The sequence below is a fragment of the Osmerus eperlanus genome, chromosome 15 (genome assembly GCF_963692335.1).
Source record: "Osmerus eperlanus chromosome 15, fOsmEpe2.1, whole genome shotgun sequence".
Lineage (NCBI taxonomy): Eukaryota > Metazoa > Chordata > Actinopteri > Osmeriformes > Osmeridae > Osmerus > Osmerus eperlanus.
Genome location: NC_085032.1, coordinates 1,270,238 through 1,285,486, shown reverse-complemented (window position 1 = coordinate 1,285,486; position 15,249 = coordinate 1,270,238). Strand labels below are relative to the sequence as shown.

The 15,249-nt window shown below is 38.2% G+C and overlaps 1 protein-coding gene across 2 annotated transcripts in view; it reads left to right on the top strand.

The window, feature by feature from the left end:
- The first annotated feature begins 10,681 nt into the window (after positions 1–10,681).
- Positions 10,682–15,249, top strand: part of nktr (natural killer cell triggering receptor) — a 52,133-nt gene continuing 47,565 nt past the window's right edge. For both annotated transcript variants that reach the window (XM_062480313.1, XM_062480312.1), the window contains exon 1: positions 10,682–10,808. The gene's annotated coding sequence lies outside the window, so the exon portion shown is untranslated. The remainder of the gene's footprint in view (positions 10,809–15,249) is intronic.

Below are 15,249 nucleotides of genomic sequence, written 5' to 3'. Positions count from 1 at the left end.
ACCTATTGGGGACGACAGACTGCGACAGGGAGAGGTTAAAGATGTCAGTGAACACCTCTGCCAGTTCAGGAGCACAGGCCTTGAGAACACAGCCAGGGATGTTGTCAGGTCCTGGAGCTTTATGCACATTCACTCTAAGTGATAAGTTTAAGGTTGTTATAGAGGTTGTTAGCAATCTAAGGAAACCTCTATTCCCTTGTGTAGGCTACAGCATGCAGCCAACAAAGTATGTTGTTTTGTGTCTGTATTTGACTTTGGTGAATGTTATTTACATGCTGCGCATGTCATTGCATGTTCATATTAAGCTAATGTGGTCTTTATTTTCTCATTACAGCGTGAGTTAAGTTTTAACGGTGGATTTGGAGAAAAAGCTTCAAATAAATCTGTAGCAAGAAAGACACTTGTGCCTGCCAGTGTTTCATGGGATAATAGTATGCTACACTTGTAAATTACTTGTGTAATAAATACTGTGTTTTAATTTAACCAATTAAATAACCGTTTTCTGATTTTTTGGGGGAGGCGTTTAATCGAAGGTGCCATTTATTACACAATGTTCATTTTTGGTGCAGCGTTTATTCAAGGTCAACGTTTAATCAAAGAAAAACTGTAGTTTTCTTCCCAGCATGGGAAGGCCAAAGGATGTTTACAATTGTAGTAGGCCATTGATATGTTTTAAAAGTTCAGGGATGTAATTTGTTGGATAAGAAGCCCCCATCCCCCACTCCAGAGACAATTGATGACAGAGAGGTGCTGACATTAAGTTAAACATAGTCATGCGTTAAAGAGTAAAAAATAGAGACAAAATGTGTACATGGATGTTGAAACTCAGTGCTCTGAGTTTGTGCATGTCAGTTTAGACAAACGTAGCCTTTTAAACCTCTAGGTTTAATTCTCTCTTTTATACATTTAAAGTTGGATTTGACATTTAACAGACATTTAATCATTTAGCAAGTTGTTTGACTCAAAAACCATAACGAAGTACATATGGTGTAAAAAATCTGCAGTCAAATTTGGCGAAATTGCTAGCTTGGATGTTATCATTACATATAGATGGGTTGGTGGTTACAAACAATGAGGATGCGCACGCAGCTTCAAGGCAGAACAATGCCTACCATTTCACCTCTAGTTTATATGTTCCCACCCCCCCCCCCTTCTGAATAAAGTTAGATTGATCTGATTTGTTGATATCTGTTGCTATGAAAACCATTTTAGCCAAGCTAACTAACATTGTTTTTAGCTAGCTGACATTACCATTCAATCACTAACAAAACACGAATAGAAATACTTTGCTAACAGTCCTCAGTCCCCCCCTACTGTTGGTCACCCTGATTGTGCATGTTGTGTAGTTTAATGGGATCAGAGAGTCTGACCATGACAAAGTATTGTTAAGCTGCTGTACCATCACAAGGTACACTTGCTAACAGCTGGACATTAGCTATACCTTGGTCCAGTTCCCTACATGACTCTTGACAGTTGTTTGACTGAGACTCTAGAGAGAGCTCAATTCAGGTAGAGTTCTAAAAGCCATGGTCTTCTAACCAGTTTCAGTTTTGAAAACAGTGTGACTGTGTATGGTATGTTTTTTGGGCTACTTCTAATGGCATGACCTGCGCTGGGATAGAGGGAAACAGCATGGATGGGGAAAGTGTGTGGGCAGAGCAAGCAGTAGTAGTACATAACCTACACACTTCCTTTAGTGAAGTGTATCCTCACTTTCATAAAGTTATTGTTGTAATCAAAGCTTTTAAAGAATGGATCTCTGCATGATGGGCCTGACCAGAGCACAGGTGGCCTGACACAACACGCTTCAAAGTTGTCACTTTCAAAAGGGTGGCATTTTAACCCTGTCAGTCCAACATGTCTAAAAGTTGGTACGCATGCCTTATTGCCAATGGGGAACAAATAAGTCTCAAGAACCCATAATGTCGGCAGCATGGATATTTCTCTACAGTGACAATTTGTGAAGAATTTCAAAAAATGACTTCAAATCAGCCATTGATCCAATTGTCTTGAAATGTTGTGTACATGTATGAAATACATGTCTGTGTCATGTCAATTTTGTAATGGTTTGCAATGCTGAGGAGGAACCCGCCATTGCTGCCTGCAGCTATATTTATTATTATTCTAGTTCCATGGGAGTCAATGGCAGCCCCTAGAACCCTTGGATAACTTTTTGTTAAACTTGGCACACTCATTAACCCTCGTGCTGCCTTCGGGTCACATGACCCAAAGGTTCATAACGAACCATCGTTGTGTTTACCCAATTTTACCCAATACAAAAACAAATAAAAATAATTTTCTTTTAACCTTCGCAATGTGGGGGGTCTGAGACAGCCCAACGGTTAAAAGAAAATGCTTCACTTTGTTTTTGTATGCGGTAAAGTTGTCGCAATACGACGGTGGGTCACAATGACTGATGGGTCAGAACGACCCGAAGATAACACAAGGGTTAAGGACAGTTCCTTCTATACCTACACCAAGTTTCATGTATCCCATTAGACCACTCTAGCGCCACCAATGGGTCAAAGTTGGACTTGGGTTTACACACGCAACCTTTGAACCGTATGACAGATTTTCAAAAATGAGGTACCATTGGATTCCCTGGATCAAGACGAGTTCAACGCACCCTATGACGTCAATTTCCGGTTATATAGATTTTTCGCCATTTCCGGTTTAATCAAAAACCTTTGAAAGCCTACTCCTCCTACAATTTTTGTCATATCTTCTTCAAAATGACCAGAGATGATCTTCAGACCAAGCCTCACAAAAGTTATCCCATGGCGTTTTGATTTTCTAAACCGTTTGTCCGGCACAGCCAATCAAAATCATTAAAAAAGCAACCAAACAGGATGTTGGGTCAAATCTCAGCAAATCTTTGAGATATCAACACCAAACTTGGTATGATGACTCGGAACCCTCTTCTGAGGATGTCTACACAATTTGGTGTCATGTGATCACTGGGCGTGGCCGCAGGAAGCAAAAATGTGTTTTGGCCAATAACTATTGATTTGTTTGCCTTTATTAAGTGATTCCTTTGTCTCATGATATCTTGGGACATCCCGTGTGTGACACATGATAACTTGTGATAAAAGCCGAATTGATGCGGCCGCCATTTTGAATTCATTGAAAAACGTTTTTTCTCTACTCCTCCTACAATTTTTGTCATATCTTCTTCAAAATTACCAGAGATGATCTTCAGACCAAGCCTCACAAAAGTTATCCCATGGCGTTTTGACTTTCTAAACCGTTTGGCCGGTACAGCCAATCAAAATCAGCAACAAAGCAACCAAACAGGAAGTTGGGTCAAATCTCAGCAAATCTTTGAGATATCAACACCAAACTTGGTATGTCACAAGGAATACACTACATGATGTTACCATGTGCAAAGGCAACTTCATATCTCAAAAAATGGTTGATATAAAGCAAATCGAATTTATCGCTAACGCTAAAATAATGCTTTAGACATCCGTCGGTCAAAAACTGATACTTTGATTCAATCACAAGTTCATATGAAGACTCTTTAGAATGTTTAGTACACAAATCTGAGGAAAAGTTGACTGTAACATGAAAAGTCAATTTGTGGTGAATATTTGAAACATGCATGCTTGGCTAATTGCTAATGAAATTTCCAATGAAATGTCTCCCCTGCTATTCAGCACGCGTGTGCTCCACATTCTCACACACTCAGCCTTTCCCTTGACACATGCGCGGGCTTGGCGAGACGCATACACAACATTTCAGGCAATTGTGGGCTGACCAAGCCCCCACTCATTCCTTGGCTTGAAGTGAAGGCCCTTGTGGATCTTGATGGTAATGCATCTTAGAAAAAGTTCTCAAAATCCTGAAACATTGATAGTATAGGCCAGGAGTAACTACCACACCACAAATGACGCACCATTATCCATAGGTGGCGCTACGGCCAAGCCCCAATTGTCCATTTACAAAGTGATGCCATTCGCATCCCATTTGTCCCAAAATTCTGAAATTCATTGGGTGTGCTCAAGCCTTCGGCGAGAGCACAACCTTTGTTCTCTCACATATATATTATTATTCTTATTATTCTTTTTGCCCCCCTAAAACTCAGTCAATATTTGGCCTACATAGACAACGTAGGTGTCAAAAGTTTCGTCTTGGTAGCGATTGAGTTGCTTCTATTGGAATTTACGTTCCGTTGCATGGTTTGGGCTTAAGTTAAGTTTTTGTGGCGAAAAGTGAAGCTAACGGTGGCTAATTTGCTAGCCACAGTCACTGACGTTACTAACGTCACTACGTCACTAACGTCACGAAAACACGCGTGACTACCCTTGGCAGAACATTCGTTTTGCATCTGTTAACTTGGGGGATAGCTAGGCTAACTATAGCTTTACTGCAAGGCAGCTGCAGAAACGCCACAAGCAAAGAGGCCAGGGTGATAACTATTTACTCATTTTACTTTGTGATATGACACACAATTGTGATGTGTAATGTACAATATAAGCTGATATTATTAAGGAAGTACATCTACTTTCGGAAACAGTAGTCTACTATTTCACTGAAATATTAGCATCATGACATTAGCCTGTGTTGCCCGGGCAACACATACTACAGTGGTCTATGATGTATCTGTTTTCAATCGTTAAAATAAACATTCCTCACATATACATTTTCGTTGTAGGATTTATTCTGACATTAGTAAACGATTTGTTGGTGAAATTACCATTACCTGTGGTTTCAAACCAGTGTAGCTCACTGCAACGCTGTAGCTTACGCGAGACACATTACAAAAACATCTACAGTACACAGCTGTTTAGGAAGTCAAACGGCGACAGAAAATGTTCGGCACTCCCCTTACTTAAATCAAAAGTCTATCTAACTACTAACCTGAACTTCATTGCCACAGCCTAAACGTTGTCAATCTGTTCATGAAAATAATTAATTTCAGCCTAAACCGTACAACGGAACGTTAAATCGAATTCAACCAACGCAATCGCTACCAAGACGAACACAGCAGTAGTCTAGTACTGTACCGTAGTAGAATTTACCGGGGCAGCTTCTCCACACAGGGCTATATCGCATTTTGCGTTACTGACAATGAATGATCGCTACCAGTGAGCTTTTTATGAATGAGCGATTTTCCACTAAATAAATGTCAAGCTTATTTACGTTTTTGGGGGCATATTTTCAGTTAGCAGATGGTACTGTTTGAATCGCGATTCCATCTTCTACTGCCGGTAACGTCGTAGAATAATCTTCAAAGGGGGTTCTTTATTAATGAATGAATGCAATATGAGTAGGCTAAATGCCTGAAAATATCACGAGAAGGGAAAACTTAAAAGGACGTTTAAGTCATAGAGATTAGGTCCATTTTTACACCGCTCTGCCAAATTTATTCGTTTTGATTCAGCTATGAGGCTGCCTCTTTCAGGGGAAATGAGAAGACATCTATTTCATTCTACACTTCACTCGTATTTTGAGTTGTAAATGAGCAGCAACAAATATATGCTTTTAAATCTATGTAATCTTTATAAATAATAAGTATGCATTTTTATATAAAATATACAGAAATATCAGTTGTAAAAATGACATTCAAAAACGGACCCCTGTGCAACCGATGCAAGCAAGCACACCCTACAATTTCCCCAGAAATTGTACCCTCTCTAGTTAGATATGCCTTATTTCTCATGAGGAACAAAAAAGCCTCAATAACCTATAACGGCCGCCATATTGGATTTTTTTGTACAATAAAGATTTAGGAAACACGTTTTTTCGCTACTTCTCCTACAATTTTTGTCCAATCTTCCCCAGAATTGGCAGGTATCATCATCAGAGCAACCCTCACTGAATTCTTCAACAGATTTTTGAATTTCAAAACCGTTTGTCCGGTACAGCCAATCAAAATCGTCAACAAAGCAACCAAACAGGAAGTTGGATCAAATCTCAGCAAATCTTTGAAATATCAACACCAAACTTGGTGTGTCACGTGAAAGACACTACATCATGTTCCCATGTGAGAAGGCAAATTAATATCTTAACCCTTGTGTTATCTTCGGGTCATTCTGACCCATCAGTCATTGTGACCCACCGTCGTATTGCGACAAATTTACCTCGTACAGAAACAAAGTGAAGCATTTTCTTTTAACTGTCGGGCTGTCTCAGACCCCCCACATTGCAATGGTTAAAAGAAAATAATTGTTATTTGTTTTTGTATTGGGTAAAATTGGGTAAACACAACGGTGGTTCGTTATGAACCTTTGGGTCATGTGACCCGAAGGCAGCACAAGGGTTAAAAAATGATTGAAAAAAGGAAATCTAATTTATTTCTAACGCTAAAATAATGCTTTACACATCCGCCAGTCAAAAAACTCTGATTCAATCAGAAGTTCATGAAGACTCTTGAGAATGTTTAGTACACAAATTTCAGAAAAAGTTGACTGTAAGATGAAAAGTTGATTTTTAGTGAATATTTGAAAAATGCATACTTGGCTAATTGTTAAGGAAATTTCCAATGAAATGTCTCCCCTGCTCCTCAGCGCGCGCGCTCCACATTCTTACACACTCAGCCTTTCCCTTGACACACGCGCAAGCTTGGCGAGACGCATACACAACATTTCAGGCAATTGTGGGCTGACCAAGCCCCCACTCATTGCTTGGTCTTTAACCCTCGTGCTGCCTTCGGGTCACATGACCCAAAGGTTCATAACGAACCATCGTTGTGTTTACCCAATTTTACCCAATACAAAAACAAATTAAAATAATTGTCTTTTAACCTTTGCAATGTGGGGGGTCTGAGACAGCCCAACGGTTAAAAGAAAATGCTTCACTTTGTCTTTGTATGCGGTAAATCTGTCGCAATACGACGGTGGGTCACAATGACTGATGGGTCAGAATGACCCGAAGATAACACAAGGGTTAACAAAGGCCCATGTGGATGTTGATGGTATTGCATTTCCGATTTTGTATGCAATGGTAAAAAGTTCTAAAAATCCTGAAACATTGATAGTATAGGCCAGGAGTAACTACCACACCACAAATGACGCACCATTATCCATAGGTGGCTCTACGGCCACACCCCAATTGTCCATTTACAAAGTGATGCCATTTGCATCCCATTTGTTCCAAAATTCTGAAATTCATTAGATATGCCTTATTTCTCATGAGGAACAAAAAAGCCTCAAGAACCTATAACAGCCGCCATATTGGATTTTTTTGTACAATAAAGATTTAGGAAACACGTTTTTTCGCTACTATTCCTCCAATTCTTGTCCAATCTTCCCCAGAATTGGCAGGTATCATCGTCAGAGCAACCCTCACTGAATTCTTCAGCAGATTTTTGAATTTCAAAACCGTTTGTCCGGTAAGGCCAATCAAAATCGTCAACAAAGCAACCAAACAGGAAGTTGGATCAAATCTCAGCAAATCTTTGAACTATCAACACCAAACTTGGTGTGTCACGTGGAAGACACTACATCATGTTCCCATGTGAGAAGGCAAATTAATATCTTCAAAAATGATTGAAATAAAGGAAATCTAATTTATTTCTAACGCTTAAATAATGCTTTACACATTCGCCGGTGCAAAACTGATACTCTGATACAATCACAAGTTCATGAAGACTCTTGAGAATGTTTAGTACACAAATATCAGAAAAAGTTGACTGTAAGATGAAATATAGATTTATTGTGAATATTTGAAACATGCATGCTTGGCTAATTGCTAGCGATATTTCCAATGAAAAGTATCCCTTTGCTCCTCTGCGCGCGCTCTCCACATTCTCACACACTCAGCCTTTCCTTTGACACACGCGCAAGCTTGGCGAGACGCAAACACAACATTTCAGGAGAGTGTGGGCTGACCAAGCCCCCACTCATTCCTTGGCTTGAAGCGAAGGCCCTTGTGGATCTTGATAGTATTGCATTTCAGATTTGGTATCCCATTGGTAAGTGTGCAGCATTAATTTTTCTATACAGTCAATACAGAGAGAGAGAGAGAGAGAGAGAGAGAGAGAGAGAGAGATGTGTAAGATTACTCTGATGTAACCCCTCGACACACCCCATCACATGGAGTGTCTGCCTGTCAGAAAAATTGAAGATGTAACTTTTTTATTCTGTACAAAATTATACTGTGTTCAGCATTCCTTGTGTGCAAAGAGAGGCCTACCCCCAAATCTGAACTCTGGGTACACACACAAGACCCTTATCTTGGGGCTGAGGACTAAGGGGGGGTTTGTTTGTTTTAAAGAGATACTGTTTGACAAGGGCTAGATGGAGACGCAAACTCTGGTGACCATTTGCTTGACACCTATATGGTTGAGTTTTTACGACACCTGAACCAGAGATTCAACTAGGGTTGATGACGCAAACACACACACGCGCGCGCCAGGTCTATGCAAGGGAGCCAATGAAAGAAGAGTGTGGAAGAAATTGTCAAGGGAGTCAAGTGGCTGAGCGGTTAGGGAATCGGGCTAGTAATCAGAATGTTGCTGGTTCGATTCCCGGCTGTGCCAAATGACGTTGTGTCCTTGGGCAAGGCACTTCACCCTACTTGCCTCGGGGGAATGTGCCTGTACTCACTGTAAGTCGCTCTGGATAAGAGCGTATGCTAAATGACTAAATGTATGTCTCCACTGGAACTGCATGACTATCAGTTTAGTCTAGAAATGTGTAACTACAAAGCAACCAGATGATTGGAGAGTCTCTACATACTTTAAAAACAATAAAGACCAGGCTAAACATACAGTGATAATGGCAACATATCTCCCTCTGGCATGAAGGTCAGACTACAGTATTACAAATTGCATAGTCCCTTGCATAGCTTGTAATGAGAAAGTATAACTAGTCTTTTGAAATTGGATGATGTTAATCCCATAGTAATGAACAGTTTTGCTATGTCTTAAACACAGTTTTTATTCAGTGAATAGTTTTTGGAATAATCCTTTGACGTCTGAATGAACAACAATTGCTACTCTCATTAATACTCTTCTACTTGACATTATATAGATTGCATGCTCTGAATGCATGAGGTGGTATCATGCAGAGTGCTTGGACATGACCCACAGAGAGTTCAACGCCACAAGAAAAGAAACAGACTGGAAATGCCTTGCCTGCAACAGACGGAGAGTCTGAAAATGTCCTGCACTAAAAATAATGTCTTTGTTTTAATAAATGACTAATACCACAGTAATAAAGACTTGAGTTATGATGTTTAGCGTGGATTTCATGCTATTTTCAGAGATTAGCGATTTTCTATCATTCTTTTAAAAACATAATTGAAAAAGTTAAGGGTGTGGAAGTAGGCCAGACATTATTAAAATAATCTGGTGTATATTTTAGATTTTTTGACACAAATTTGAAAAAGATATTGAGATTAGCGAGGATTTCATGCTATTTTCAGAGATTAGCGATTTTCTATCATTCTTTTAAAAACATTATTGAAAAGGTAAAGGGTGTGGAAGTAGGCCAGACATTATTAGAATAATCTGGTGTGTATTTGAGATTTTTTGAAACAAGTTTGAAAAAGATATTGAGATTAGCGAGGATTTCATGCTATTTTCAGAGATTAGCGATTAATTGGAATTTATTTCAAAACCTTATTGGAAAAATAAAGGGTGTGGAAGTAGGCCAGACATTATTAGAATAATCTTGTGTGTATTTGAGATTTTTATACACAAGTTTGAAAAAGATATTGAGATTAACAAGGATTTCATGCTATTTTCAGAGATTAGCGATTTTCTATCATTTTTTTAAAACATAATTGAAAAAGTAAAGGGTGTGGAAGTAGTCCAGACATTATTAGAATAATCTGGTGTATATTTGAGATTTTTTGACACAAATTTGAAAAAGATATTGAGATTAGTGAGGATTTCATGCTATTTTCATAGATTATCGATTAATTGGAATTTTATTCAAAACTTTATTGGAAAAGTAAAGGGTGTGGAAGTAGGCCAGACATTATTAGAATAATCTGGTGTGTATTTGAGATTTTTAGACACAAGTTTGAAAAAGATATTGAGATTAGCAAGGATTTCATGCTATTTTCAGAGATTAGCGATTTTCTATCATTTTTTAAAAACATTTTTGAAAAAGTAAAGGGTGTGGAAGTAGGACAGACATTATTAGAATAATCTGGTGTATATTTGAGATTTTTTGACACAAATTTGAAAAAGATAATGAGATTAGTGAAGATTTCATTGTATTTTCAGAGATTTGCGATTTTCTATCATTCTTTTAAAAACATTATTAATAAAAATTAATGGCTGTGGAAGTATACCAGACATTGTTGGAATACTCTGCTGTTTGTTTGAGGTTTTATAGTCATAAAATCATTATAAAAGTCATCATTTTTCAAAATTGTATGGGTAATTTTCACCTGGTCCCTAACTCGACGCTGCAAAGTAGCGTCTTCTGAATGTGAGACGAATGTCGAATATGAAACTAACTTCACCTCGGTAGATAACCAGACCTATTGTACAAAAGCATCGACTTATTTGTGGCACAAATGGTACGCTGCAAATCACAAGAACTGCTGCAATTTAAACGACTGAGAGCAAAGCAATCGCCAAGATCCATTGTACAAAAGCATCAATTTTTTTGGCACTAACGGAACCCCATAGCTTCACACTCCCGAACGGTAGATGGCAACGATGGACCTCTCTCATTGGTAGCAATCCGTAAAGGATTTCTATTTCAGAAAAATAAAATAACGGCCATGACGGTAAGGCGAGAGGGACACAAAACATAAACATTCTCCAGGTTGATAGTGCTAAAGGTGACTATCGCCACTTGAAAGGCAATTTAGGGACACGAGCAACGTTGCGGCCTTCGCTGTCTTAGGTGGGTGAAACTATTAAGATCTATTAACGTTAGTTTAGCTTTAATTTGTTGATCAAACTGCAATATACATGTCAAATGTGTATTTTGATCGTCACATTTCTGTACTGTACTTGACCGTTAAGAGATACTCCTTATTAAAACGTGATTTCAAAGATTTTGCCAATTGAACTAGAGCTAGCTAGGCTAGCAAGTCTAGACTATCTAGTTTGCGATCAAGTGTTACTAGTCATAGCTACAATCTTAGTATTCTATGAAAACAAATAGTCCCGTGGCTTTGCTTAGTTGGCCATCATAAATTAGCATGATGTTTAATAATAACATGCTCTTATTTCTGTTAAACTCTCGTAACATGTTCGGTATATCGGAACGATATTGTTTAATTATATCCTCATCATTCATCTCTAGCCTACGTGGAATATTGTTGGATGGATTAGATCAGACTGAAGTTGGTTTCTTATTCGCAGTTTCTTATTTCAAATTGAAGCTATATAGTTCAAGATTTAAAACTGCTTTGAGGCGTTGGAAACGCATTTTTGTTGCTTACTTTATAGACTATAGGAGTAGAGCTAACTAGCCTAAATCATTTTGGATCACTGAACCCCTAACATACGGAAGTATACGAGCAATTTTTTTCCAGGCCAAGATGAAATTCCATGTTAAAATACAGTCCAAAAAAGTGATTTACACCTGCGATGTTATGTATCGGTGGCTCAACATTACTGTAGCTGATAGGGGTGCCATTGTTCTTGCTCACTCCGATAAGTAGTATCTTTAATCTTTAGTGCGAGCATTCTGGAAAGCCACGACTGACATACCGAGGTGAATTCAGTTTCATATTCGAGATTCAACAGACATTCATATTCGTACCTCCGTTCAGGCTCCGCGTCATATTTAGAGACCGGGGTAAAAGAGTAGACAGTCAGAATGTTTCTTCAATATCTTTGTCAAAATCGACCATACAAACTTCAAACTTGTTGCACATTCTTCTAATACTAGCAGACCAAGTTGTCCAAGCTTTGGTTTGGTGACCAAGTTGATTATTGATTAACCCATAGCCAATAAATCAATAAAAATACAAGTATTTCTGTTTTCTCAATATCTTTGTCAAAAATGAACATAGAAACTTCAAACTTGTTGCACATTATTCTACTACTAGCTGACCAAGTTGTCCAAGCTTTGGTTTGGTGACCAAGTTGATTATTGATTAATACATAGCCAATAAGTCAATAAAAACACCAATATTTCTGTATTTCCTCAATATATTTGTACAAAATGAACATAGAAACTTCAAACTTGTTGCACATTCTTCTAATACTAGCAGGCCAAGTTGTCCAAGCTTTGGGTTGGTGATAAAGTTGATTATTAATTAACCCATAGCCAATAAATCAATAAAAACACCAATATTTCAGTGTTTCCTCAATATATTTGTCAAAAATAAACATAGAAACTTCAGACCTGTTTCACATTCTTCTACTACTAGCTGACCAAGTTGTCCAAGCTTTGGTTTGGTGATAAAGTTGATTATTGATTAATACATAGCCAATAAGTCAATAAAAACACCAATATTTCAGTGTTTCCTCAATATCTTTGTCAACAATGACGACAGAAACTTCAAACTTGTTGCACATTCTTCTACTACTAGCTGACCAAGTTGTCCAAGCTTTGGTTTGGTGATAAAGTTGATTATTGATTAACCCATAGCCAATAAAAACACATTTTCCAGTATTTCCTCAATATCTTTGTCAAAAATGACCACAGAAACTTCAGACCTGTTTCACATTCTTCTACTCCTAGCAGACCAAGTTGTCCAAGCTTTGGTTTGGTGATAAAGTTGATAAAGTTGGCTATGGGTTAATCAATAATCAACTATATCACCAAACCAAAGCTTGGACAACTTGGTCAGCAAGGAGTAGAAGAATGTGAAACAGGTCTGACGTTTCTGTGGTCATTTATGACAAAGATATTGAGGAAATACTGAAATATTGGTGTTTTTCTTGATTTATTGGCAATATAGGTTAATCAATAATCAACTTTATCACCAAACCAAAGCTTGGACAACTTGGTCTCCTAGTAGTAAAATAATGTGAAACAGGTCTGAAGTTTCTATGGTCATTTTTGACAAAGATATTGAGGAAATACTGAAATATTGGTGTTTTTATTGATTTATTGGCAATATAGGTTTATCAATAATCAACTTTATCACCAAACCAAAGCTTGGACAACTTGGTCAGCTAGGAGTAAAAGAATGTGAAACAGGTCTGAAGTTTCTATGGTCATTTTTTACAAAGATATTGAGGAAATACTGAAATATTGGTGTTTTTGTTGATTTATTGGCTATGGGTTAATCAATAATCAACTTTATCACCAAACCAAAGCTTGGACAACTTGGTCAGCTAGGAGTAAAAGAATGTGAAACAGGTCTGAAGTTTCTATGGTCATTTATGACAAAGATATTGAGGAAACACTTAAATATTGGTGTTTTTATTGATTTATTGGCAATATAGGTTAATCAAAAATCAACATTATCACCAAATCAAAGGTTGTACAAATTGGTCAGTCAGTAGTAGAAGAATGTGCAACAAGTTTGAAGTTTGTATGGTGGATTTTGACAAAGATATTGAAGAAACATTCTGACCGTCAACTCTTTTACCCCGGTCCGTAAATATGACGCGGAGCCTGAACGGAGGTACGAATATGAATGTCTGTTGAATCTCGAATATGAAACTGATTTCACCTCGGTGACAAGACATCATCATTACAATTATTGCAACATGCATTTCTGCAACTAGACCGAGTCTACACTTAGTAAACACGTATGTACACGTATAATGTCAGGGCTCAACATTAACATTTTTTGTCACTGGCCCCATCGGGCCAGTGGGTTTGAAACTTACTGGCCCCAAGACAGTTTTTACTGGCCCCCCCTCCAAAAGTTGTAATTTATCATTGTTACAACAAAACCAAAGACTTATAAGTTGTGTTTTTCTGTTAACATATTTAACCCTTTATTAAACACATCCTGGATATAAAAACAAACAAAAATGAAATCACATTTCTAGTGATAAAAAATTAAAAGGTAACAGTCAGCAAAACAATTGACTTAACCTCAAACATGATGTGCTCTCTTCCCTGCTGACAGCCATCTCTGCACAACTCTGTCTGGCTGAAACTGAAACCTCTGGTCCCTCAATGCTAATATATAAAAGCTTCCATAGCATTTCATCAGTATGATACTAAGTACCCAAGTCGACACCATTCTTCTGCTGCAGTTCAATTGCCTGGGGGAACTAGGTGAATGGCTGGCCCGTCTTAATTACGTGATATGCGGTTGTTATAAGTCGTGCAATAACACGATGGGCATCTACATTTAAATTCCTGACCAGCATGGTCAACGGCCTCGAAGATGGATTGTCAACCATCCGCTTAGCTGTCACGCAAACCAGGGGCTGTCTGCTAGCATGGCTGGTCAGGTATTGTTTTCGAAAATTGTCGGTGCCTCTGTAAAAATATCAATTTTGTCTGCTTTAGACGGGAACATACGACAGACGACACAGTGCATCTTTGTTCCATAAAAAAGTTGCTTCCGTTTGAGCTCGTAGCTCTACTTTGCTGCCATCTTCACTTTATTGTCTCACGCCAGTTGTTAAAAAAATGTATCGAGATTAGAGAATTACAATTTGACAACCACTCGTCACTCACTACTCAACTCTTGATTTGCCAACTGTGCGCCCCACGAGCTGCAAAGTTATTTATGCATTTAGCTGATGGCAAAACATATGAAGGATGTTAACTTTTACAATGCGAATTTTTTTTTCAATCAATAATTTGCAGTGGCCCGATCGGGCCAGTGAGTTGCTAGTTTAACTGTCCCGACGTTACTTTTTACTGGCCCCGGGCCATCGTTATTGTCGAGCCCTGAATGTATTATATTATTAATATAAAAATACATGAATATAAGTGTATAATGTTTAAGCGATGCTCACTTCCTACTTGCATCGCAACACATATTTTATACCAGTGTTGTACAAGTTCATACCTCTCATGAACTAGTTCAAAGTTCAGTTCATACAAGTAAACATGAATAGTTCACGTTCATTGTTCACCATTTAAATTATTAACTAGTTCAGTTCATTTAATAGTTTTAAGGTGGAAAGTGAGAATGAAAGACTTAACTTGTTTTTTAGAGAAACTTTATCCATCTCTACCCCTTGCCATAAACTGTACTTAATGTATCAATTCCTAAAATAAATGTTTTTTTTTACAGTCGCTGAGTCTGCGTCTTTGCTTTCACTTGCCATTTTTAGGTGCGTTTGACATAGACTGCAGCTGCATGACACGACCGGTGAGAGTTGCAGCTTGCAGTCGGGGAGGAGTTAAAAACGCCTCCTTAAAGTCGGACATTCCTGCTTCTCGTGGTTTGCTGCGTTGACGTCAGTCATGG